The sequence below is a fragment of the Halichoerus grypus genome, chromosome 13 (assembly GCF_964656455.1).
Source record: "Halichoerus grypus chromosome 13, mHalGry1.hap1.1, whole genome shotgun sequence".
Classification (NCBI taxonomy): domain Eukaryota; kingdom Metazoa; phylum Chordata; class Mammalia; order Carnivora; family Phocidae; genus Halichoerus; species Halichoerus grypus.
In genome coordinates, this window is record NC_135724.1 from 73753571 (window position 1) to 73780945 (window position 27375).

The 27375-nt window shown below is 47.3% G+C and overlaps 1 protein-coding gene and 1 long non-coding RNA gene across 3 annotated transcripts in view; one reads left to right on the top strand and one right to left on the bottom strand.

The window, feature by feature from the left end:
• The window catches only part of ZNRF3 (zinc and ring finger 3), a 152181-nt gene that overhangs the window by 19772 nt on the left and 105034 nt on the right, over positions 1-27375 (bottom strand). The gene's annotated exons all lie outside the window — the stretch shown is intronic.
• Positions 2293-3603, top strand: LOC118555170 (uncharacterized). Its single transcript, XR_004926834.2, has 2 exons — positions 2293-2521; positions 3485-3603. It is a non-coding gene; the product is annotated as an uncharacterized LOC118555170 (long non-coding RNA).

A 27375-nucleotide genomic window follows, 5' to 3' on the forward strand; every position in this document is an offset into this window, starting at 1 on the left:
CCTGACCGTGCCCCACCATTGCAGCTCTTATGACCTCACACTGTCATTGTTTACTCAAAGTGCCTCCTCACTAGAGGGCGGCCAGTGTGTCAGACTTCTTTCCTGCCGAATTCCCAGAATCCAGCAAAGGGCCTGGCACAGGGTAAATGGCCAAGAAATGTTTGTTGATTAACCCAAAAAGATCAGCTTTTGCCCTCGGGGTTAGCATCAAACACTTGGGCCCCCCCCCCCCCCACTCCAAGCACAGACTCTAGCTTGCTCCTGGCCACCTGATTGCCAGTTTCCTTTGACTTGTAAATCGAGAAAGGTCTGGTCTCTACCAGATCTTCTTGGAACTCAAGATTCTGCGCATTTGAGACTTTCAGGATTTGGCTTACGCAGGCACGTCGTCTGCTGCGGCCTTTGCTGATGGGCCTCCTATTGGTGGTTAGTTCTAATGCTGCCATTGTGGTCTCTGGGCAACCTCGACCCCAGCCACTACAAGGGGCTCTGCCTCCTCGTGGATCTTTATCAGGCCCCAGGCCTCCGTGTGAGCACATCTCTGATGTCAAAGCTCTTAGAAAACAAGCCCGTGCACCTGCAATGTTTGTTCCTTCCACTCTGCGGAGGAATGCAAGCTCCTTTTAGAACTCTGACCCAAGGCAAACTCTCACCAAATGACTACCCTTGGGCAAATCCACAGGAACAGATGGCACGAGATGCAGATTTTTACAGTTTCCTCCCATTATCACTCAAGGGACCTTGGGCTTTTCTTCAGCCTAAAAAGACGGGTGGAGCCTACGGAACACCTTGAAACCTGTGGAGACCATGGGGGCCTGTCTCGGGAAAGTGAGCGGATACCAGTCTGCCTTCCCCAGCTGGTGTGAAGACCGGAAGCTTGGCTTTCTGGGGGAACTGGTGGCAGAGTCCAAACTCCCAAACTCAATGAAAGCCTCGTTTGGGACAATGAGGCCAAAGTACAGGCTTGAGAGCACATCCGCCTAAGGCTTGAGCCTCGGGCATATCATTGCCAGGAATGCAGGGTGCCAGGAACAAGCTCTGCGTCTGTCGCCACTGCCGCAGGGCCTGCTCTGTGGTCGGGGAGGGACAGGGACTGTGAGTGCGGATGGAGACCAACCAGCCAGTCCCCGAGACTGGCCACGCCTGACACCCACCCGTCTCTCTTGGCTGGGCCTGCTGTAGTCCAAACAGGCGCCACTCACTGGGTCCCTTTATGCCCCGCCCTCTGGAGGCTGCTGAGTGGATTTTAAACCCTCCCTCCTCACTTTTTCCTTTCCTCCTCCCCCGTGTTCTTCACTTAGTAGTGACCACCCAGGCACCAAGCTCTTGATCATTCTGGTCAGCTGCCGTTCCCTGAAGCATGAGTCACTGCTCCGACAGGGGATACTCCTGCCAGGCAAGGGGGCTTGCAAGGCCGGTCTCACCAGCGCCCTGTTTTCCTACAGAAACCTTTCATTCCATAGGAAATGAGGTCACACACCAGAGCACATGGGTAACCGGTGAGAAAATGCTGCTGCCAAGAAGGGGGCGGGTGTCAGAAGTGTTGAGGGAAACGACCCTAACACCCGCAAAACCACCAGACCAATCACCTGCTGCTCTGGGACAGGGTAGAGAGGAAGGGGTGCACCTAGCTTAAAAAATAACCTGCTTTCTTTAAAGCATATGCAACGTAAATGATTCTACCAAACCAAACCTGTAGAGCGTTGAGCTAATTTACTTTCATGATTTGGAGCCCCTGATTCACGGCCTGAAGATCGGCGCACAAAACGGCCCCACAGGGGCAAAGAGGGGCAGGGACGGGGGCGCCTGGGCAGCCACGCAGACTCACTTTCCGGGAGTGGGAGAGGAGGGGGGCGGGGGTGCGGGTGGGTGGCGCAGCTCTGCCCGCTCCACCCGGCTCCTCGCTCCAGGGCTTGGCTGCAGCCCGGCCTGACCTTCCAGGTTTCGCTGGCAGGAGATCAAAGTGCCGAAACCACAAACACAGCTCAGAACTCCGAGGCCCCCGCGGCCTCCCCCCAGGGTCCCTCCTCCCTTTCCACCCTCCAGCTTCAACCCCGCCCCTCCCCTAGCCCTGCTTCTCCACGCCCTCCTTCAGGGTCCCTCCCTCTCCGCTTCCCCACGCACCCCCCCCCAGTCCCTCTCCCCACCCAGTGGGGCCGGCCTCTGGGGGCGGGCTCCCATCCGGCCTTCCCTGACCCTACCCGGCCGGCCGCGCCCCTCCCCATCGGGAGAAGGTATTTCTCGCCATAATTAAAGTCATTAAGCCTCCAAAGGCTCCTGTCGGCTGCTGGTTCTGAGCTCCAGAACGAAGATGATGCATTTTAAGTCCTAGTTAAGATTATGCTGATCTATTTAGGAGGCATGTAGCAGCGAGAATTCAGCGGTTAAGTTAGTGGTTAAGGCTGCCTAAGTTTAAATAGTGTTATTTATTCTCAAAATATGTAGCAGCCCCACTTAATTTCTCCTAATTAAAGGAACCGACAGAAAAAGCTGGAGTCCGTGTCATGGCGCCATTGCACAGGTTGGTACCCTTTTCACAATCAGAAAATACTGGGTTCAAACGGAAATGCATTTCCCCAGATCTTAATCTTAAACATAGACATTTAGACCAGTTCCAAGAAACACAATGATCCTCTTTGTTTTTAACACCTGACAAGGAGCACCAAAAACCCAGGAAGCCTGTCCACACCCTCCTTCCCATGGCCACTGCTGGGTGAAGGGATGTTATGGAAAAACGTCTGCAGTTGGGTTGTTTCGTGAGATGTCTCTGGCTGGCGGAGAAACTTTTGGAAGAACTTCTTAGCTGCTATCTTGGGTTGAGTTTTCAGAAGTCCCAATTCAGGGCCAAAGTCAGCAACTAGGAACTTTAAAAGGGACCACCCCCTTCTCTGCATAGGACAGGTTAACACTTGTTTAATAATTGAAACAAGTGTTAATTAGGTGGCGTACTTGGGCTGCACAAGGAACAACAGTGTCTACAAAGTCTGAAGACCCTACAGCCTCCCTTCCGCCGTGAGAGGTGGAGGACAGACTCTCTGAGGGTTAGGGCTGAGCTCCAGGCCACTTCAGCCATCAGGCAGGGGAGACTCGGTTCTCACCCCTGGCCCCAAGGAGGAGGCAACCTGGGAGACTGAAAAAATACCCATGCCTGGGCCCCGCCCCTAGAGATGATGACTTCATCTCTGTGGAATGGAACCCTGGCAGCAATATTTTTCTAAAAGTTTCCCAGTTAGTCTTAAAATCCAGGTAGGGCTGAGAACCACTGAGCCCAAGCTGCAGGGAGCCTCTGGGATGACTGTCAGATGCACATTCTGGGACCTCTCCTGGTTTGGTTGGACTGGTGAAGGTCCAGAAGCTTTCTCACCGGCACGGGGTCATGCTCACAGTGGGGCAAAGGAAAAGTGTTTGAGAATTCCTGCTTAGGTGGTAAACTGTTTGAAAAACCGAGATTATTCTGATTATATGCTTTTCTTATTTGTATTAGGAGGAAGAGAATCTGGATGAAAGAATTCTTGCATGTCTGAGGCAGGCTTGCTCCTAACATTTGTGGGGCTTGGGACAAGAGCCAACAAACCATGAAATAAATGATATGCTACCCTTCTATCTTTATGTACACCTCCATAAAGACCTGAAAGATCACGTTCAACTGAGATTTCTCTAACTCCCTCTGATGAGCGTTCCTCATCAGAATGTGTCATTGTGGAGAAAGCTGACTCCTGACCCACACTGCATTTTGAGGGGGCTTGTACACATGTGAGTAAACGCCCCAGCCTCGTGGCCAAGGTCTGTCTACTCTCCTTGGGGATAGGGGTGTGCTCCCAGGGCAGTCTGCCCCCAGGAGGATGGTCCTGGAGAAGAGGCCTGGAAGCCAGCATTGGCTCATGCGGGGGGAATTCAGGATCCCGAGAATGGTTCAAAAGGGGGCTTCCCCTTGGACTCCTCACCTGGTGGCCAGAAGCTTCAGAAGCAGGGCCTTTCTGGCCTGGTCTCGGGGCAGTACTGGCCCAAAGCATCACACTCCAAGAAGGGAAAGGAAGCAAAGTACCTATTATGTACCGGGCAAGGCAGTAGGTGCTTTCAAATGGCCCACTGATTCTACACAGCAACTCTGCAGTCAAGGGGCTGTTGACTCCCATTTTATAGCTGGAGGCTCAGAGGTTACCTCCCAAAGTCACGAAATAGCTGCCATGTGACCTCATCTCTCTCGGTAATCCCAGGCTACTGAAATACTCTGGGTATGCTAGGAGTTTCCATAATCAAGTGTGATAGAGAAGTGGTGCACATATATCAACAGGAATGCTGAAACTCTGAGTATCCCATTATTAGCTTATGTATTGTACTTCCCAATCCCACAAGGAATTCCAGATAGCTCGTATCCTAACCCATTTGGACTCCCTCATCTTTGAAACTCCCTTTACAAAATGTCATGCAACTCCTATAGTCAACATAAAGAGTGGTGGCAGGGTGGAAAATTCTACCTTTGTACAGGGTTTCTTGCTTGAAAGCTCATGTTTGTTTTTGTCAGAGGGGCTATTTCATTCAAGGGAGTTACATCTACTGCCATTTTAGCTAATGCAAGTCCACAAACAATACAACTTTCACTCCGTATACTTCTTAAGGATCTACCAAGGTGGTTTCAGAATGGTCCCCCATGTGCCCTGGTGTCGTGTCCTGGAATCTGTGACTTTGTATTAGAATTTCAGAATGATACAGTTTCACTATCTCCTAACTTCACAGCACAATCATTTGTAATAGCAAAAGAACCAAATCTCTCCCTCTCGAGAGAGAGGGGCAGAGTCCCAAGGGCCCCCCCACCCTGCTCCCTCCTCAGTCATACTAGTCTTATCTGGGTGCAATCAGTTTGATGATGCCCCCAGTCAAGGTGGCCTTGAGGACAAACACAGCCTGAAGGGGACCTGTGAATGGATGGGCCAACCCAGGTTCTTTTTAGCACTGCCAAGGGGCAAGGGGAGGGGGAGGCGCTGTCCCTTCATACAGCTTGGGCTGAAATCCTGGCTCACCTTGCAGGTGAGCAGACTTGACAGCCTTTCTGTGCTTCCATCTGTTCGATGGGGACAATGCTAATAGGTCGTATTCTCACAGTTGCTGAGAGATGTTAGAAGACTGGATGAGACCATGCCTGGCACATGGTGAGTGCTTCGGCTCCATCTGCCTCTTTGGACAGGACACATCCGCTCTGTGTGTCTCTTCTGGGCACCTGGCCCGTCCCTTGACTGCTTACAAACAGGATTCTTCTCCTCTCCTGGGTGCCCTGCCTGGTGCTCCTGTAGGCCCAGTTCCCACACACAGCAGCAGGCACTCAAGAGACGGTGACTCCGCCTTTGAAGGGTTCTGGAAGCTGATGTGACTCTGCTGCATATCATACACACACAGGAACATCACAGTTCAGGGCAAGAAATGATGCCATGGCACGAAACAGCAGAAGGCGGTCAGTGGCTGTCAGCCCAGCCTGGAATGTCCTGGGGAGCTTTTCAAAATTACAGGGGCAGACCCCTCCCTAGAGACTGAGGGGCACTGGGCTGGAAGTGGACCTGGCCTGTAGGTTTGAAAGCTCTCTGGGTTGATTCTTAGGCACAGCCAAGATGGATAACCACAGAGACCAAGGCCCTAAGGAGGTCAGAGGAGAGAGGGTGGCAGGGAGTGGGCTTCTTAACCCCAACTCATCATTCCCTGTTCCTCCCCACCCAGAACTGCCAGATTCCTCTCTCAGTTTCACTATTTGGTTTCTAGAAACCCACTTAGGCTATTTTAACTCCGACTTAAGGGAAGTCCTCGTTAAAAAGAAGACTGCACTTCAAGGCAATCCACAATTGAGCTTGTCGTGATTTCTGGCTGTGAGAATGATACCTCCCTCCCCCAAAGCAGAAGTGTGGGTCCTTCACAATCAAAGATCTTGGGGGCAGTGACTATCACAAGCATCCTTAGTCACCGGCCCCTAGATTGGCACCTGGAACCCAGAAGGCAGCAAATGCTGTGGGACACAGATGCTGGGGCGGGGGCTGTGGGCACAAGAGCAATTCTCTATCCCGTGGGGGGGCAAGCTTTTGGGGTTCACAGTAGAGGTCATCCTCCTGGCTCCCTGGGTCCAGGCCTTTGGCTTCTACTACACACAGGTCCTGGGGCCTCAGACAGGGGCCTCTCCCCCCTGGCAGGACAGAGCGACAGAATGTAAGTTCCAAAAGTGTCTTCTGTGATAACAGAATGATACAAGTTCTGAAAGACGCGAATCCCAAGGACACCATTTTCAAGTTTAAGTCCCATTTTTCTTCACAAAACACATGCTTTCTTGAACTAAGCCCTCAAACACACTCTGAACAGAGTTAACCAAGTCACAGAACTTGGATGCAACCAAGTCACAGAACTTGGATGCCATTTGCCAACTAACATCCCCTTCTCTGCCAAGAAGTCCTGACAGCTTTTGCCATTAGGAACAATTCTAGTGACAGGGCCTGGGGGTGTGGTGGAGAAGAGACACCAGATGTAGCAGTTGAGGTCATGGGTTCGGCTGTAAAACATTACATGAGTTAAACCCAGAAAGGCCTCGTTTTAATGTCTAAATAAAAGACCGAGTCCTATAATCCTATGTCTATAGGCCAACAAGCTGAAGGCCATGTTAAAACTCCCATTTCTCCCAAATGCATTCCAGTATGATGCTCAACAGTCATCATGACGGAAGGGACCGGAGAAAAGCTGACTAGGCACCAAGCTGGCCTTCCTCAGGCCAAGAAAGGACAAGAGGTGAAGGGAAAAGATGCTCTTGGGCATCCCCACCAGGGGCTGCAGCTACTTCCTGCCCGTGGTTCGCAGTCCCATTCATGTCCCTCTGTTTGGGCTGCAGAGCAATATGGGGTGTGTGTGGGGGTGGAGGGGTGCGTTCTTGCCTGCGCAGAGCTTGCACTCTACTGACTTAGAGAAATGGAGCTAGACCATTTCCAGCAAGGGAAACAAATGAATCCAGAGCTCAACTGTGTGGATGCTCGAATCGAGTCTGGAACAGATGAGCTTGTCTTTGGCCATACCACCCTGAATGCGCCCGATCTCGTCTGGAGCTTGGGCGGGGGTGTGTATGCTATGGTCAGGAAGGGCTTCGTGGAGACTAAGCTGCCCAAATGAGGAAGAAGGGAAAGCTGGCCAGAAGCTGGGCACATGAGGTGCTGGCTGAGGCTGAAGACCCTGCAGATGTACTAAGCACCACGAAGGGAAGAGGTTCGCAAAAGGCGATGCTTGGTTCCATGGAGACTATGCATTACAGTCCACTCACAAGGCCACAGTATAAACACTGACCATCGTTTATTAATCAGTCTTTCTCTTGGTGGCAGTCAGCATTACCACAGGTTAGTTTCTGGGACACAACATAGCATTCACGCACAGCCCTTGTGGTTCACTGACATTTTTGGATCACTGACCAAAATTTCATCTTCTCTAGAAGGGGTTCCCTGACCTCTGCAAATAAGGTTCATTCAGGTGGCCATGTACTTCCAGGCAAAACAACTAATGTGACTGTCTTTCCTAGGGTTTATTAATGTAACACATATTTGTTGAACACCTATCATGATGGTACAATCATATGCTGAAAAGACCCATCCTAAAAGATCTAGTCCTTCTTCTCTAAAAGATCTAGTCCTTCTTCTCAAGGAGCAGGGGACCTGCATGCACAGCAAGATATACTCCTTGAATGAAGGAAAAGAGAGAAGGAGGAAAAAAGGGGCCTGCTGACAGGGTCCTCGTGTCTCCACTTTATGTCAGACCTCACTCATCACCCTGCATGCTGCCTCGGAACACTCACTCAGCAAATGCTAGAACATCTACTCCATACGGACGCTCATATCCAACTACAAACATATGGGCAATTATTGTTTCAAGAAGGCAGATTAATTTTAAAGTATAGTTTGATAACCTTTAACAGTGCAGAAAATTGAAAAACCCAGTTAATGACTTTAAAAGGCCTTAAGATGAAAGAGACCAAAGGGACCAGGAGCCACAGAAGGTGGAGTTGGGCTGGATCACTTCCTTTGGTCAATAACAGGTCTATGACTGTGTCATTAAGAAAAGGACTTCTTGCAAAGGAACAGCTTAATCCCAGGAAAAGGAAAGAGTAAAAAGGTTACATTAAGGGAATCAGGGATAATCTCTATCAATTACCCAGAGCCTTTCCTGTTGGGGAAGTCTCAAAAGAAGAACAGGAAAAGAGCTGGGTCATGATCCAGGTGCTTACGCTTTGTTTTATGATCCAGGAGTTTGGCAGTCTGGTTTGTGGGTAAGTGGAGAGAGCTAAAACAGCAAGTGCTATGTAAACCACCCCCCCACCCCGCCCCAAACAAGCAGATAGTTGGAGAACGTGCCAACGTTCACTCCATAGGCACCCAACCATGGCAGGCACGGGGGACTGGCTGGCATCGTTCTGAGGCTAACCAAGTCCAACTGCGTACCCTCCAGGTGCCTGGGACATTTGAAAGGGCCAGTGAACCAAATCCAGAGACAGACTGAGCCTGCTTCCTGGCCCCAGAAGCCGATGAGGCCCACCTGAAGAGTCACTGCAGTCCTCACGCAGAGGGACAGAGGGGTCCTGTTAGGCAACAGTGACCTCGACTATGGTCCAGCTGAATCGATTAAGTGCCTCTCAGTCCTGGAATGGGATTAAAGAGCACCTAGTCCCACATCCTAGATTTGCAAAGGATACAGTGACTTCCCGAGGTCAGAGAATGCTGGCAGCAGGGGAGGGCGTTCTGCTCTGAGCCGACTGCATCCTGTCAACCCTGCCCCATACTTTTTTAGAGTCCATTAGGTTTTGTCATGTCCAAGCTTTTCTTTTGGGGAAAAATCAAAACTGAGGGGAATCCAATGGTAGTTTTCCAAAAATAACGGGAAGATATATTTAACTAGCACCCATTACTAAGAACATAAATATTTTGCGTATTATTTTAAGCAGTTGTTACTAGAACATTCCCGTACTGGGAGATCTGACGCCCAGTGCTTAAGGAGAGAATTGTTAAAACAACCGACCTGTGAAAGGAAGGAGGCTAACTATAATGGACTTGCTAGCAGACAGGTGTACATTAGTTTAAAAAGGAGGTGGAGTCTTGGAAAGAAGTGTAAATTAAGATAATTTCAAATGTACCGACTGAGTTCACTATGAAAGTGAGTCCTTCTGCATAGTAACAGAAGGCCCCCAATGTTCCCTGCATATGTTGGGATTAGGACATTTGCATAACTCAAACTTCTTAAACATAGAGTTGCATGGAGTGCCCAGCCCCTGCCATCGTGCTGCTCACACCATCACGTACATAGCCCCCCACTGTTGTGATGGCATGAAGACAGGCTACATTAAGGTCTGATGATGGGCAGGGCCCAACCAAGACTCAGAAATACAGGGCTCCCTGAGCCCCCAACCCCACTTGGGTTCTAGCCTGGAGAGAAAGTGTGGCCAGGATCAGGGCCTGACAGTCAAGAGGACGTTAGGTTTGGGGGTCATGTTAACAGCTAACAGAGGAAGTTACAGATTAACTCATCAACTAGCATTGGTTGGTTAATGTACAATTTGGTAGGTAACTTCAATAGTCCTGGCCCAAGTTCAGAGTAAAAAAAAAAAAAAGCAGTGTTCCCTTTTCTTATTTAAAATTTAAAAAGTGATAAAAAGGAATAAACTGATACATGCAACCAACACAGGTAAATCTCAAAGCAATTATGCTGAGTGAAAGAAGTGAGGTTAAGGAGTACATATCTGTATGATTTCATTCATATAAAACTATAAAATTCAAACAGATTAATCTCTAGTAGGTGAAAGCAAATAATGGTCATCTGGGGATTGGTGAGGAACAGAGGGGAGGGTTGGGAGGGGCTTCAAAGGGACATGAGGGAACTTTTTGGAATGATAGAAGGTTCATTGATTATGGTGATAGTTTCATGAGGGGTGTGGGTGTGTGTGAAAACTTATCACACTGAACACTTTAAATATGTCCTGCTTATTCTATATGTCTATTATACTTCAATATAGAACTTAAACAGGTGGGGGGAGAATCCACAAATATTCTTTTCCTGTTATTCCTCTAATTTTTCTTTTTCTTTTTTTAAAGATTTTATTTATTTATTTGACAGAGAGACACACAGTGAGAGAGGGAACACAAGCAGGGAGAGTGCGAGAGGGTGAAGCAGGTTTCCCAGGGAGCAGGAAGCCCGATGTGGGGCGATCCCAGGACCCGGGGATCATGACCTGAGCCGAAGGCAGACGCTTAACGACTGAGCCACCCAGGCGCTCCTCCTCTAATTTTTCTTAAAAGCAAAATTTGACACAAAGAACTCTTTATCATGTGATGCTGGAAATTTTAGCTAATATAGGTAAATTCTAAAGCCAGGCTAAAAAAAATTATCCAGGAGCGCCTGGGTGGCTCAGTGGGTTAAGCATCTGCCTTCCGCTCAGGTCATGATCCCAGGGTCCTGGGATTGAGCCCTGTGTTGGGCTCCCTGCTCAGCGGGGAGTCTGCTTTTCCCTCTCTCTCTGCCACTCCCCTTGTGTGCTCTCTCTCTCAAATAAATGAAATCTTAAAAAAAAATTATCCAGACTGAGCCAGATAATACCTCCTTCTGATGCTCTAAAACTGTCTTCAATATCCTAAAACAAATCCATTCTCAACGCATCTGGGTGAATGGCGAAGGGAGAACAGTAGTACAGTGCCCACGTGGACTCTGGGAAGCAGGCAGATCCCAGGTCAGTACACATGAGAGAATATTACCCCAACATAAAGATGATCGGGACTGTGTGGGGACTGGGCGGGGGTTGGGGGGGTGCACGTGGGTGTCCCTGCACTTGCTACTGCTGCTCACGTCGGGGAGCCAGTGGCCTGATGGTTTTGTTTTGTTTTGTTTTTTAATTCCTGGTTCCCTTACTAAATTGATGCCCTTAGGCAAGTCACTTCATCTCTGGTCCTCAGTTTCCTCATCTGTAGAACTGGGACAGTACTAGGACTTTGTCAGATTGTTGAAGGGATCAAATAGTTCATGGGTGTAAAGTGCTTGGCATAGTTTAGGCACAAGGTAGGCACCCATTAATGGCAGCCATGATTACTGTTCATTGATCTAGACCTAGATGAGCAATGGCACGAAGAGGTGTTGATTGTTGCAAATCAGACAAAGCTGCTCTGAGGGAGGGAACTCACATCTGAGTTTTGAACTGGGCTATCAATGTCTTTACTAATTGCTTTAGCTTGATGTCATGAATATGAGTGTCATTGTTGTCCCCTGCACTTGGGCTCTCATTTGGAGCGGAACTGAAACAATTTCCTCTACAATTAGATAGGTCATCAGAGCTATGGCTCAGTGGAGAGTTACACGATTGAGCCCAAGTATCAAATAGCTCCTCCTGCCAAGCATTACAAGAAATTCATACCTGTCAGGGTAGACTGAAAAAAATGGCCACAATACTTCTCCTATTCAAGGGCTTATTTCGATGGCCCTTGAATCTGGGTTTGGTCATGTGATCTGCTTTGGCCACTGGTTCATTAGCAAACACACCATGCAGAGGCTTGGTAAGTGCCTCACGTGGGGCTGGCCCTCTTTTGCTGCTACAAACTCTTAGACTACCATGTGAAGAAGCCTGGGCTAGCCTCTTGGGTGAGGAGAGACTACATGTCAAGAGAGCACAAATGTTCCAAGTGAGGCCCCAAGGAACCACCAGCAGATCAGAGATCAACCACGCTGGGTCAGCCCAGAAGAACCGCTCAGCTGATCCACAGAATCAAGAACAAATGAAAATGATTGCTGCTTTTAAGACACTAAGTTTCAGGGCAGTTTGTTATGCGGCAAAACCCAAACAATACACCTGTGCTAAATGAAAGCACCACAAGATCATACCACCTCACCTCAGTTGTCCTCTGTGCTATTCCATGACCCTGTTGACATCGCTTTGTGCTCATGAGCCTGCTTCTCTTCTCTATATATTCAGGTTTGCTGACTCTTACAAGGTCTCTGCTTGCCTCTGGAGATTTCCAGACACTAATACCCTGTTTATATATATACCTCTCTCCTCAACTCCTCCTCAGTCTCTTGTATTGACTTTCCCCTCTCCTCATCCCTTATTCCAAGTTTTCCTTGAAGTCATGTGCTGGCCCCTTTTCTCTTCCTAGTCCACACTCTCTTCCTAAACAAGCCCTTCCAGACTCTTGGTTTGAACCCACACTCCCACCTAATGGCTTCCCCCAAACTTCATCTCCAGCCCTGACCCTTTTCTTGAATTCCAGGGCTCCAACTCAGCACAACCAAAACCAGTCACCAAGTTTCTCTCAAACCCATGCCATTTGCCTCAGATTAATGGAGCTGCCATGGTGGGAGCCCAGACCCATCTTCTTCCCCTCTCCACACCCAGGTTGCTCAGTTCCATCTCCACAGTGGATCACTCTCAAGTAGGCCCTCTCCTTTCACCTCCCTGTCTCCACTTTCTTCCCATCCATCCTATACATAATCCCAAGAGTTATCTTCTTGCTCTTTTCCGAGTCAAGTCCCAACTCCTTACAATTGATGTTCGAGGCTCAACTTAGTTTGGACTAGGTCTACCTGGCCTACCTCCTCTCCCCCTGTCTGCCTCCAAGCACCGTGTGCTCAGGCACACAGTTGCGCATTTCTGAACAATTAAGACACACAAATAACCTCTTGCTTTAGGTTATGCCTTTTACCTTTATTGCTCTCCTGGACCCTTCTTTACCTCTCAAAGCCCTTCTCATGCTCAAGGACCAGCCTAAAAGCCTCCTTTCTCTGCAAACACTTGCCCAATTTTTCCAGAACCATCTCTATACCACTGTAGCCTCCATGTGAGCCCCTCTTATGAACCTTCACTTCACTCACCCTGGTTGGTGGAATATAAGCATCCTGTTTTCATGTCCCTTAGGCCTAGATGGCTATATGTCCTGCCCCTAGCATGGCCAGAACAGCCCCGCTCTACACTTATTTTCCCACCATAATGAATAATTATGGCATCCCCCCTTCCATTCTCAAACATGTCCTAGCTTGAATGACAAATAATATGGTTACCCTACATTGGTCTTACAGTGCTTGACACAAATCAGAGCCTTAAAAGTCTACTAATCCAACCCATCTTGGACCATTCTTCATAGTTATTGACTGTCAGAAAACACTGATCTGTGTTCACACTTGATTCATTCAACCTTCTACAGACAACCCTGATGGTATTCCCCTAAGCAGTTTAAGATCATACAACTGAGATCACAAACTGCCCACAGGGGCCGGGTATGAGATTGATGGCAATGGATATGCTGCCACGGTGTGAGGAAACAGCAGAGTGGTGGGGTCTGTGGTAGATGAGATAGCGCACACCTGTCTGATGGAAGCTTCCATACAACTCAGGCTACCTTCACCAGAGGAGTGGGGCACCAGTATTGCCAGATCTTCTGATTTTCCAAGAGAAGGTAGACATGTGGATTTTTAGATCTTCCAACTCAAGTGTTGGCAACGGATTTATACTTACAACACTGAGCAGGTGTACCCCGAGTGGTCAATGGCTCACATCTTTGGCCTTCAGCAAACCCACAGATCTCTGCCTGGAAAACATCCCACCTTCAGGAATGGAAATAAAGGAGTGGGCTCCAGAGGTAGGCTAGGCCTGTCTCTGCCACTCATCAGCTTGGCCACAAAGATCATTTGTGGGGGCAAGTACCACTGTCTGGGTTTATCTAGAATACAGGGGTCAGACAACCTTTCTTTCTAGGTGTTAGTTTTCTTTCCCATTTCAAATCTCTTAAAGGAAAACGAGTGGCAGAGATGGCTTTACTGCCCCTCACTGGGCACAACCCCTAAGACGCTCTGGGGAGCTTCACATGGGAAGGAAGTTTCTCCAGCTGAAGTCAAGATGCTCTGATACAGCAGCTCACCCCAACCTAAGCCAGCACTCACTCCGCTGGGGCAAGTTCTTTAAATCAGAATATGTAAACATCTCATTTGAAACTCCCTGGTTAATCAGTAATCACTCTTAAATACTAAGAGGTCACTCTCATATTAAGGAACAAATACACTTCTGTTTCTATCGCCTCTAACAGGTAATTTGCAAAAATCCCTAAATTCAAGCTCTATCTCAAGTCTCATTAAATTAACTCTTAAATTTAAGTCCCTTAAATTAACCTTCATTGAACAAGTGAAAGGATGGCCTCATTCAGGCTTTTCCTACTGTAATTATTCAGTGTTACCAAGACTTTACTTTGTAGAACAAACAAAGGAAGTAGGTTCTGGTATAACCTTTTATTTGCTAGAGCTCCCACCCCTTGCCCTAGCAAACCCTTGTTTTCTCATTCACTTTTTCCTAAAGAGAAAGTTCTCTAACGCATTACAACCTGTCTCCACATGTTTATCTTCCTTAGGTGGTCAAATACCAATTCACGGGCCCCAATGCACCTGTCATAGGCTGGGAGGACACTTCGTTGGTCTAGTCTCCGGATTTTCATGCAAACATGAGGTCAATGCACTGGGAAGCTCTGCATGAACTGTGACAATGACCTCTGCCAGTACAGAAACATCATTTAGTAATGATCAGTTGACCTCTTGCAACATTATTTAGTTCGGAGTATAAGATACAACCCTTACCAGCCAAGCCAGTTTTAGTTTTAATCAGTTTTTTCCCCCTTTCCTTCCTTCCATTCTTAAAGCCGCTGGAAGAGGGAAAAAATTCTGAAAGGAAGGACATCAACGAAAAGCAATACATCAAAATCTGATTGTGGGGGCGCCTGGGTGGCTCAGTCGTTGGGCGTCTGCCTTCGGCTCAGGTCATGATCCCGGAGTCCTGGGATCGAGCCCCACATCGGGCTCCCTGCTCAGCGGGAAGCCTGCTCCTCCCTCTCCCACTCCCCCTGCTTGTGTTCCCTCTCTCGCTGTGTCTCTCTCTGTCAAATAAATAAAATCTTAAAAAAAAAAAAAATCTGATTGTGATTACACTTTGATCTTTCTTTCTCTTTTTCTTTTTTTTTTTCAATTACACTTTGGATTTCTTAGGCTACAACTAAGCATTAAAAAAAAACACCAAATGGTAAATTTTAGGCAATTATTAGAATAAAGGTTTTGCATATACATCTTTTTACATCACAGAGCAAACTACATAACTTTCAGAGGGTTTAAAAGCATCTGTCACAAAATAGTCAAGTAGATAATATTTAACAAGACACCTAAAATAAGCACTTAACTTTCTGTAAGACTTGAGTGCCCCCACTTTATTACTTAACAGATAGGACTTATACGGTAGCAAAGTGCTGTCTGATGGTTGGAAAATGACAGGCAGAACAGGAAATGAGAGAACACACCTCATGAAGTAGATGTGCTGAAGACCAGATGATGAAGTTGGTAGATGCATGGAGGTAGGCAAGTTCCCATGTGGTGAGGGGTGTGGGAATGTCTCCCCTCTTTTCTTCTAGGAATTTGGACTCTGGGCAGCCCACGCAGAGAAAAAGAGAGACTCCCCAACTCAGCCTCTCACTTGTGTTTATTGGTCTCAAGATGCACATCACAATCTGCGGCTAGCCTGGTGTGTGTGTGTGTGTGTGTGTGTGTGTGTACACACACCCTTGCTGGTTGCCTCTGCATCCCCTCTACTGACTGTGAGCCCCACAAGGCCACGGACCTATCTATTAGTGTCACCACTGTATCAATAGCATTTAGCACATGGCCTGGGATACAGGAGGTATATAATGAACATATTAGTGAATTCCAAAGATGTATTCTCTGTTCTTCTACACTGAGCTACAAAAGGGGGCCGCTTAGAGTCAAGCTCGTTGTATCCTTTCAGCATAGCTGGGAGCCTGGGGCATCTCTGCTTCTTGTCCAATGAGAGGGGTGCAGTAAGATGGTCTGGGAGCTCTCATCCCCACCCTGGGCAGTTCTGGGCAGCGCTGCTGAACTGCCCTTGGCTCAGGCATCCCAGATACATCAGCAATCACATCATCCCAGCCTGCCTTACAGCTCAAGCAGGCCAGGGGCTACTGCTACTGGGGGAAATGGCTGAGGGCATGCAGAGCAGTAGCAAATGACTTCAGATAACTGAGTAGCATCAAAGATGCTACTACTATTAATTGCCTTGTTCAAAAAAACAAAAACAAAGGATATTAAAAAGATGGGGGGGCAGAATCCAAAAGCAAGAAAAAACTGGTAATAGAGTGACATTTCTCAGCTCTTCCTAGGGGCAAGATTTGGGCTAGGATCCTCACTGTTGTCACGGCACCACTTGGGATGTCTATATGACTTTACGGCAACATGAAAATGACCACAGAAGGAAAAATACACAGGAAAGATGTTTAGGGAACAAAAAATTAAGACTTTTGCACTGTCTTTTTCAGAGTATGGAGAGATTCTTAGCATTATTAACAATGCTAGGCTGTCCTGGTAAAGACTACCACCAATATTCCACTATGCCCGTGGTTGCTTATGGAAGAGAATGGTGTGTGCTCTAACCCAGGCCCTCCAGGACCAACACCACCCCCACATCCTCATGCTAATGTAGTAAAGAAGTGTTGCCATACATCTAGTATTATTCAGTTTACTCTATATCATCATGCTTATGGCCTACACAAGCAATCTAATAATCTGCAACAAATTTCAGTTCTTGACATCTGAGTCCCTCTTCAAACCCATGGTCATTACAAGTTCAGCAGGTTAATTGTTCTTTAGGTACAACTGCAAGGTGACGCAGAAATATCAGCTCTCCCCCGCCCCCCTGCCCTTTCAGTTTGATACAGCTTTAAATTAGGTATGAGTATAATGTGGTGAAGATTTTCCATAATGACAAGGGTAGAGTTGCTACCACATTCTGCCATTTAAGCACCATGCTTCCCAAAGAGCAACAGAATAAATCAAGGACATAATGGTAAGGTTTTCTTTTGTCTTATCTTTATAGAAGGACCGATGTGGCATCTAAAAACTCAGTTTTCTTTTTATTTCTCAGTCTACCTGTTTCCCAATGACTGTAAGTAGTTTCTACAAACACCACTGAAAATTAAACCAAGAGGGAGAAGCTGGAACAGGGACAGTTACGAGCACTGAGGTCACAGCACTTCACGGCCCTTGTTTTGCCAGGCAGCAAACAGATCGGGCCATTTTTCTCCCAAGAGCTGCAGTGGCCTAACCACAAGCATAGAGCTGAAAAAGAAACATCTTGGGATTCCCTGAAACCTAACTTTAGACAGTAAGAGCAAGCTGAGGACTTCTGGGAAATAAATGCAGTGGACACATCCGTCCAGCACATGCCAACCAGGAATGGGTGGCTCTTCGGCAGCACCGGGCTCCCCACCAATGGGGGGGTGGCGGCGGCGGCGGGTGGAGCCTATTGGTTAGGAATCTGTCAGTCTGTCCTTATACCTACGCAGAAGCGGCACAACCCCCATCTGTAGGCTCAACTTCTAAGTTCAAAGGACAGAACTGATGTGCAAAGAAAAAATGAGGTGGCCCAGAGCGCACCGGTCTGAAGTTAACTTGGGGCCCGGATGGAGTGTGTGGGGTGGGCTGCGGCTACGTCTCTTCCCCTGAGACTCAGTGCATTCATGTTAGAGTATTGACCAGCTCACAGACTTGTGACTAGTAAAGAAGGCTCTTTGTGGACAAGCCCAGCTCAGGGCTCAGCATGGAGCAGCTGCTCAGGAGAAGCATCCTTCCTATATGTGACTCAAACATGTGTAATTTCCCCTCACAAATTTTTGAAGTCACTTGGGCACAAGCATCCTGTAACCAGAAGCGAACTTAACGACAAAGAAGCTAACAGCCCTCTGGTAATGCATAAAATACACGGGCACACAAAATTCTCACACCTTTCCCACACTTACCAATGTGAAGGATGATGGGTCGAGGAACAACCATCCTGAAAGGCTGAAAAGGCCCTTCAGTCGTACTCATTTTTTTTACCCAGAATTGTCTAAAACTGGTTCTATAATTTACTGACAGCCTGATACTCTGGACCCAGAGAATACTGTTCATTTGCCTTTGTAGGACCATTAAAAAGAGCGAGACCATCCATTCTAAGCCGTTGAGGGGACCTGGGTGAGTCAATGACAGACCCGCAACAGAGCGAAACTAAACAGAACCCGGTGCGTGCAGCTTCTCCATATATGTGATACCTGTGCATATCTGGGGAACTAGCAGGTGATCGATTCGAAAAAAAGCACAGCCCCTCCACTTCACTGCCTAGATCAAACAGGCAAAGAATCATGTGGAAGGCTGAAGAGGTTAAGAAGGACCCGCCACCCATTTCAAATCTGACCTTGGCCTTGGTGCCTCAGAGCTGTAGTTCTCCCTTAACTGCTTTACATTTTGTTCACACTTCTGTTCTCCTTTGGGACTTTAAGAAACTTCATGTGCAGTCTAAGCATGGATTTAAGTGTCTCATAGGGTTGGGGGTGGGGGGCAGTATAAGATCCAACTTGGCCAAGAACTTCAAACGACCGGCCAATCCAGGTGACCCAGCCTCTCGGGCCCAGACCAAGCTCTTTGTTTTGAGTTAAGCTGGTGGCAGGGTCCCCCGGCTGTGGTGGGCCCACATTGTCGGCTTGTTGCTTCTTTCCCAAAAGAGGATCTTGTTACAAAGAGAAGCTGGAAATTTCTTTGCACACAAGCAGAGACATGGCGGCCCTGCAAAGGCCCCAGGGTAAGGATTAAAGAAAAACAAAATAGAAACCCTTCCATCTCTAATTAGGGTCTTCATTTGCCAAAGTGCCATTCCCCAGCAGGAGGATTTACATTCAGGCCGTTGCTTGGAGTTACTTGGAAAACCTCTCCCAGCAGGTTGGTTCCCCGGTTCAGGCTCCTTTGAGCCAACAGTTTCTGGTTACTTGGAGTAGAGCTGCCTGCATATTGTTTTAACTGGCCTGGCTTCTGCAGCCAGCTTAGCTGTGTGAACAATCTCCCATTCAGAATCCAAAGATAAAAGCACAGTTTGGTTGAAAAATCTTTTTTCTTTTTTCCTTTTTTTTTTTTTAACTTGGGAATTATAGGTTTTGGAGCTAGCATTATTTCTCTCATACACAAGAGTGTTTTTCCCCCCTCTGCCTTGGTTCTCGGCCAGCAAAGGCTGCATCCTGGAGTCCAGCCAGCCGCCAGCCCCCACTTCCTTGCCATTCACACCATGGGGCTGGTGGCGGCTGGCCATGGAGGCGGACAGGAGATCCCCATTTGCAAGAGGTTCATCACAGAAGAGTGTAGCCAGCTTGCTGGACCCCTGCGGCCAGCCTAGGGCAGCTTCTGCGCAGTTCCTATCATTCTCTGTACCCACAACAGCACATCTTCTGACATATCAAGAGCCTGGCCCAAGAAGCAAGATTTCTCTTTCTTTCTGCAATTCTCAGGACAAGAGTAAATCACAAACCAACGGTGAGTAGTAAGATAGGTTTGTATAACCTTCTATGTGTAAAAAAAAAAAAAAGGTTATGTGAAGATGAAGGAGCAAGCACAACAAAGAGAGGCACCAAAAGCAAAGGCAACAAAAGAAAAAAAAAAACATAGAAAAAAGTGGATTTCATCAAGATTAAAAACTTTTGTTTTAATCAAAGGATACTATCAACAGAGTGAAAAGGGACACAAGAAATAGGAGAAAATATCTACAAATCATATACTGGAGAAGGGGTTAACATCTAGAATACATAAAGAACCCTATAACTCAACAACAACAAAAACAAACAACTTGATTAAAAAAATGGGCAAAGGGCTTAAATGGTCCTCTGAAGATATATAAATACCCAATAAGCACATGAAAAGATGCTCAACATCATTAGTCATTAGGAATATGCAAATCAAACTGCAATGAGAAACCACCTTATACCCCTCTGAAGATGGCTATTAGTCCCATGTATGAGTCCCAGTTCACTAAAAATCCCCTTAAAAGAAAAAAAAAAAAAGACGGCTATTATTAAAACCAAAAATAAAACCAAAAAACAACCCTATCAGACAACAAGAAGTGCTGACAGGATGGGGAGAAACTGAAATCCTTGTATATTGCTGGTGAGAATGTGAAATGGTGCAACTATTGTGGAAAATGGTATTGTGATTCCTCAAAGAATTAAGCATGGAATACCATAAGATCCAGCAATTCCATTTCTGGGTATATATCCAAAGGAACTGAAATTCTTGGGGTGCCTGGGTAACTCTTGGTTTCGGCTCAAATCATGATCTCATGGGTCATGGGACTGAGCCCAGTTGGCTCCAAGCTCAGCAGGGAGTCTGCTTGAGGACTCTCTCCCTCTGCCCTGCCCCCAACTTGTGCCCTCCCTCTAAAATAAAGAAATAAATCTTAAAAAAAAAGAGAGAGAGAGAGAGAGAAGAAAGTAGAGTCTTAAAAAGACACTTGTATGCCTGTGTCCATAATCACAACAGCCAACAGCTAAATGTAGACTGACAAATGAACACATAAACAAATGTGGTATATACATACAATGGCTTATTATTCAACCACAAAAAGGAAGGAAATTCTGATACATGTCATAACCTGGATGAATCTTGAAGACATCATGCTAAATGGAAAGCTTACAAAAGGACAAATTTTATATGATTCCAACTTATATGAGATACTTAGAGTAGTCAACTTCATAGAGACAGAAAGGAGAATGGTGGGTGTCGGGGCTGGGGGAGGGGGAATGGGGAGTTAAGTGTTTAATGAGACAGTTTTAGGTGGAGAAGATGAAAAGATTCAGGCGATGGATGGTGGCAATGGTTGCACAACAATGTGAATGTACTTAATGCCACAGATTTGTACACTTAAGGATGGTTCAAGCGGTAACTTTTGGTTATCTATACTGAACGGCAATTTAGAGTGCGGGGGTTGGATTCGGGATGAAAAGAATTCGCACACAGAGAAGGAAAACTGGAGTCCTGTTTATGTTTTACGTTGACTGGGCAAGTTCCACCAAGTACCACTTTAGCTCATTCCTGGAAAAATTCTCTTGGATTTTACATTTTAAGGTCCCTAATACACTAAGTTTTATCCCTCTCTTTTACTTAAATTGCCATAGAACAGCAATCTAGGGCAACATCACAGAAATGTCCAAACTGGCAATCTATTTCTAGACCTAAGCACGTCCTGTTCCCTCTGCTGGGAACATGCTTCCCTCCCCTCCGCTGCACGCTCCTATTTTGCACACCTCTTGAAAGAGTCTCTGGAAATGCCTTCTCTGCCAAGGGGATCTTCTGCCTGATAAAACCAAGAGGCCCCATCAAGTCACTCTTTCTGACTGGCCCTGGGATACACCATGCATTATTTCTGCTCCTGCTGGCCCTGCTCCTCTAATTTCCCCCTCCATCCCTTCCTTACCCCAAGCCCATCCATTCTTGAAAGTTCAGTTTCATCTCTTTGGCGAAGCCTTCCTTGCGAACGCACTACTGGTCCAGACAGAATTCCAGGAGAAAGTGGTGTCTAAGCCCAGACCTGAAGGAGTGCCTCCCAGTTCTCTCCCCATGATGGCCTTGTCATGACTAAAAGGGTGGTTGGAGCACTGCAGACACTCCAGAGCTGCTTGCTGAACCTCAAGGGACCAGGGCAGCCAGTGCAAAGAAGTGTTTGGGTGGCTATAGTTTTGAAATATCAGGTAAATTCAACATCCCGTACACATTTATACCTTAAACTACAAACCCTAGCCCAAAAGCTGAATAAACCTTTTTGGTTAACAAAACAGATTAACTGGCCACCTATATTATCACTGCCACCGAACTCAACTGGAGGATCAACTGCGAGTGGTGAGAGACATCCAACTTCTTAATCCTTCTAGTAAAGCAGCCAACAAGAATAGTGGTTGGCATGACTGATGAAAAACCAATAACCTTCTTCTGAAGAGCCACTACATTCAAGCCAAGGGTCATCACCAATGCACTCTTCACCTGCATGGGTCTCAGTGGTACCCAGTCCATCCCATGCCCCTCCCCCATTTAGCTCTGTCCTGAGGACACAGAAAGAGAAAGGTACTCATTCTTTAAGCCTTGAAGAGCCACGTCCAATTTAGACAGGCTTGACAATGGAGAGAAAGGGAACACAAAATACCCAAAAGGTTCAAGTGAATCTGGACCCCCAACCCCTCTTTCCTAGTTTCTTCAAGACACGTGCCTGACACCTAGAAGAGCCAAAGTAAATCATGCCACCGTTAACTTCTTCATGTCAAGTCAGGGAAAGAATCTGGAGGAGTTAGCTCAGAACACGGAGTGAGGGAAGTCATCACCTCCATGAAGAGCACACATGATCAGCAACTCCAGACTCCACAGCCAGGCTCTGAATAGTCTAGGATCTTCAACTCCCACTAGTAAGAATACGATTTGGAGCATGGACTTTGCCCACCAAACGGGACACGGTGGTGATGACATTTTTTAATATAGAGAAATTGTGTCATTCTCATAGGCCCTTCCTCATTGAGCACAGACATGAGACAGGTACAATTTCAGATAGTTTTATAAAAAAGGAAAGAAATAGGGTTTTTGTAGAAGGGCAAAATGAGCAAAAGAAAAAGAAGAGATATGACTAAAATATTACAAAAGGTAAATATTGGGGGGCACCTGGGGGGCTCAGTCGGTTAAGCATCTGCCTTTGGCTCAGGTTATGATCCCAGGGTTCTGGGATCGAGTCCCACATCGGGCTCCCTGCTCGGGGTGGGGGGGGAGGCCTGCTTCTCCCTCTCCCTCTGCTTGGCACTCTGCCTACTTGTGCTCTCTCTCTCTGTCAAATAAATAAAGAAAATCTTTAAAAAAAAATTATAAAAAAGGTAAAGATTGGTAGGAAACTTACAGTTCAAGAAACCTCTGATTTCCCACACATGCTCTCTGTAGTTCAGTAAGCCCAAGGCAGAAATGAACATCCTGAGCTCCAAGCGAGGGGGGCTGGCTTGGCATCTAAAATATAAGCTCTTCACGGGACACTGACCTTCTAATTCCAGCATCATCATGTAGCAGCCCCCCATGATCCTGAAACCACTGATCCTCTCCAATCAGATGTGAGAGGCTTCATTCCTCTGCACTATTCAATAAACCAGCAAAACCCAACTTCAAACCTGGTGGGCCACTGCTCAGGTATCTGTGGCCCAGGGGGAGTGAGCACAGACCCTCACTCCATTCTCTGCTGGCCCCAAAGACCCCGGGCTAGCTGAGAAAGTTCCACATGGTGTCCGGGTCCACCACCTGTCCCAATCCAAATCTTCCTCTTCTTTCCCTTCTCCCGTCCACAAAGAGGCTGCCTCTTCTCCTCTCGGAGGCTTAGGCTTTGCTCTTTTCTTTAATTTCAGAAAGAATCCCAAAACTCTTACCAACCTATAATCTCCACATCCCATCAAAACCTCCAAGGGTGCATGTGAGACCCATGGGCCATGGTGCGTGCACATGCACACGCTCTGCTGAGGGGGATTTCTGTGAGGTAACACGGCCTCAGTCGGCAAAGGCAAGGTTTTCCTCCTGGCACGCAAGGGTCAGAGGCCTGGCTCGGAGGAGCCGCTCATTGTGTGGCCGCCTGGGGCAGGCAGCAGCAAGCGCTGGGAGGGGAAAGGTTCCCTTTGAAGCACATGGCGCTAGGAGCTTCCCAGTGACCATGGAAACAGGCGCAGTGGGTTCCCAGCCTGAGAACCAGGGAGAGCAGCCGTGATTCAAACACAAAACACACCCAGGGTCTGAAAAGCAGAGACAGGAGGGGCCGGGGTGAGGGGCGGGCAGCCCAGGCTGGCAGGAACTGAGCGGCTCCCTGGTAGGAAAATCTGGCCAATGAAGCCGAGCAGGTTCACGGGGTTTCCTTTTCATTCGAGGCTTTCTTCTCGCTCCCGTCACTGCCCCTCGGGTCCTATTCAGCACCTCATCAGATCAGTAGAGCCAGGCCTTTGGCTGGCCTGCGGGCGGCAGGGCCTGGAACCGGGAGGGAGGTGATCAAAGGAGCCGCCAATGCAGCCGCCACCCCCCTCCCTCCTCCCTGCCCGCCTGCTCGCCCTCCTCCTCGGATGAGGCCCTGCCAAGGTGATCCGGTGGAAGCCACTGGGGGAGGGCAAGGGAGAGAGGCAGCTTTGCTGTCTGCCCTTCTGTTAGAAGAGACACAAAGCACAGCTTGACGGAGACACGCCACTAGCAGGTCAGAGCTCCCTCCTTCTGGGATGTCTCTGTTCTTAAACCAGGCAACGGGGAAGCCACCTAGACTGGCAGGCTCGGGCCGTACTTGGATGCCCAGATCCTGAGCCCAAAAGACTAGGGGCCCTGAGACATGCTGTGTCCCAGCCCTCTTTCCACAGCTGCCGGCCTCCCAGGCCCAGAGGTGGATGAAGTTACACTGCGGCAGGTTTCTGAGATTCTGTGCCCCGTTTCTTCAGGGTTCCGATTTAAAAGGGGAGAAAAAGCTATCTGGGAATTTCTTCCGCCAGGAAGAGGAAGCGTTGTGATTTAGAATCTGTGGAGGAGGACAGACCTCCTACTTACTGATGAGTATCTTTTCTCTCGGGTGGGACTGGATCAAAGTCCAAGTGTCCCATCTGGCACAGGGCCAGCCAGGACCAGCGACAGAAGTGAGCCCGCAAGGCGGCCTCCGGCCCTGACCAGTGTCTCTGGAGGAAGGCAGTGTTTGGACAGGCCTGTAATTTGAGAAGCCCATTAGGTGCGTTCTCCCTTTCTTACCTTTGTTGGGCTGCCAAAATATTTACTTGACTTCTTAACTCTAAATCTCTGAAACACACCTGCATTGCCTAAAACAGGCAATTTTCTTATTTTCTCTTATGCACGGAAGAGAGTCCAACCTAAGCGCAGACGGCAAGCGCGCAGAGGGATGAAGAGGGTGGGGGCCTGGTCAGAGATGCAGCTTTAAACAACACGACTGCTTCTGAAGAGATGGGTGTATAGTGCATTTGTCTTTTGGGGTGGGGGGCAGCGGGTAGGGTGGAGTTTGTGGGGAAGCATGAACAGTTGAAAGCAATTCCACAGGTAATCCTTTTGCAAAACAAACTGATTCTATTTTGACCTTTAGGGAAGAGTCCATTTCCATGCCAAGGAAAAATTCTGTATGGTAGCCAACTACACTTATTTATTTATTTATTTTTTTATCGCACTCATGTTATAAAAGCCAACAGCACTGTACTACCAGCAGAAGGACTGAAGACCGTATGACAGGAAACACGCCGTGCTCAAACAACAAAGAGTATTTCGGATGATATGAATGACTCAGAATAACTGCAATTTTTTTTTTTTTTGCCTTTTCTTGGTGCTTCTGGCATCATGAGAAAGAACTTAGGAAGCCAGTCTCAGTTCCAGTAAGTGTGAAGCCGCTGCACAGCCATCTCCCCTTGCCACGTGCACCTGTCTATCAGCTCCCGGTCCTGCCAGGCGCTCTCCGAAGCACGCACTTGCCAAGGCTGAGTGGCCTGAAGTCAGACCTTCCAGACGGGCTGTGGTTTCTGGGTAGAGCTCAAGAAAAGGTTGAGTTGCACTGCCCGTGGGTGCTGTTTTTAGGAGCACAGAATCCTGGTCGATGACCCTCCAAGGCACCTACCTACGCCCCCTTCTGAGAACAAGAGCCCAGCCATTAGTTAGAGGAATGATTTTCAGTCTGGTGCTCATCAGCAGACCTTGGAGAGAAAAATTCTTTTGGAAACACTTGCTAGATATTGAACATTCTAAAACGGGCCCTTTGAGCTGTTATCTTTCCAAAGGCACCAAAAAGTACAGCGGGGGTGGGAGTCTTACTGATAGCTATCACTCGCCTACATCCTTTCTGTCGCAGTTCAAAAATGGCACCTCTCTTACCTTTATTTTGACAGACTGTCTTGTCTTCCCTACTTAGACCTGATGGAATATAATCTTAAAGCCCTAAGAAATCAGGTCCCTAGGGCTGGTCAGCAGGAGCATTTGCATTCATGGGCACTTGCTATGACTCTTCGGAAATGGCAGCCCAGTGTTTTCCAGAACCATTATTAGCTTAAAAAAAAAAAAAAAAGGGAAGGAGGCTGGGGGGGCAGTAGCTCTGCTGTCTTTCCGTATTTTCAACCCAGCCATTCAGCTACTAAGCTGGCATGTTCTGACCACTGGCATGCCTAGCGGTCTCTCATCCTCCTGCCATAGGATATGTGGAGACTGTTGTGGCTCAGATGTCCCAGGTGAAATCAAAGTATCCAGGAAAGCAGGACCACAATAGAGAGAGACCAATGCTTCCTGGCCCTCCGCTAACTTTAAGCTTCCATAGGGAAAGACAGAATAAATTCTTTATTACAAATCCTAGAAGGCCCTTAAGTATATGACCACATAGAATACCATAGTAAGGACATCTATGAGGTCTCAGTGAGACAAGGAGCCTTCCAATGGTTTCTTAGATATTATACCAAAAGCACAAGTATCCAAAGAAAAAATGGATCAACTGGACTTCATCAGAATTTAAAATTTTTGCACAGTAAAGGCCATCATCAAGAAAGTAAAAAGAAAACTCAAGAGAATGAGAGAAAATATTTACAAATCATGTATCTGATAAGGGATGTGTATCTAGGATATATAAGGAACTCTTACAACTTAGTAGTAGATAAATCACCAATTTTTAAAAAATGGACAAAGGATCTGAATAGACACTTCTCCAAAGAAGATATACAAACTTTCAATAAGCACATGATAAGACGCTCAACATCATTCCCCATCAGGGAAATTCAAGTCAAAACCACAATGAGATACTGCTTCATACTCACTAAGATGACTGTAATCAAAAAGACAGATAATAACAAGGCTTGGCTAGGATGTGGAGAAATCATACATTACATACATACAACGGTAATGTAGAATGTGTGGCCACTTTGGGAAACAGTCTGGCAGTTTCTCAAAAGGTTAAACATGGTTACCATATGACCCAGCAATTCCACTCTTAGTCATTTACCCTGAAGAAATGAAAACCTATGTCTACACAAACTCTGGCAAACAAATGGTCAAAAGAGTATTATTCTTAATAACCAAAATGTTGAAACAATCTAAATGTCCATTCACTGAAAAATAAGCAAGAAATAAACAACATACAATGGAATATTATTTGGCAATTTAAAAAATGACGTACTACGGGCACCTGGGTGGCTTAGTCAGTTGAGTGTCTGCCTTCGGCTTGGGTCATGATCCAAGGGTCCTGGGATCGCCCCGCTTGGGGCTCCCTGCTTAGCAGGGAGTCTGCTTCTCCCTCTCCCAATGCCCCTCCCCCCGCTTGTATGCGCACTCTCTCTCAAATAAATAAATAAAATCTTTTTTTAAAAAAATGACATACTGATGCATGCTGCAGCATGGAGGGACCCTGACAACAGAATGCTGAGTGAAAGACACCAGACACCAAAGACCACATATTGAATGGTTCCACTGGTAAGAAATGTCCAGAAGGAAAGGGAAATGACTGCAAAAGGGTAAGGGGTTTCTTTTGGGGATGAT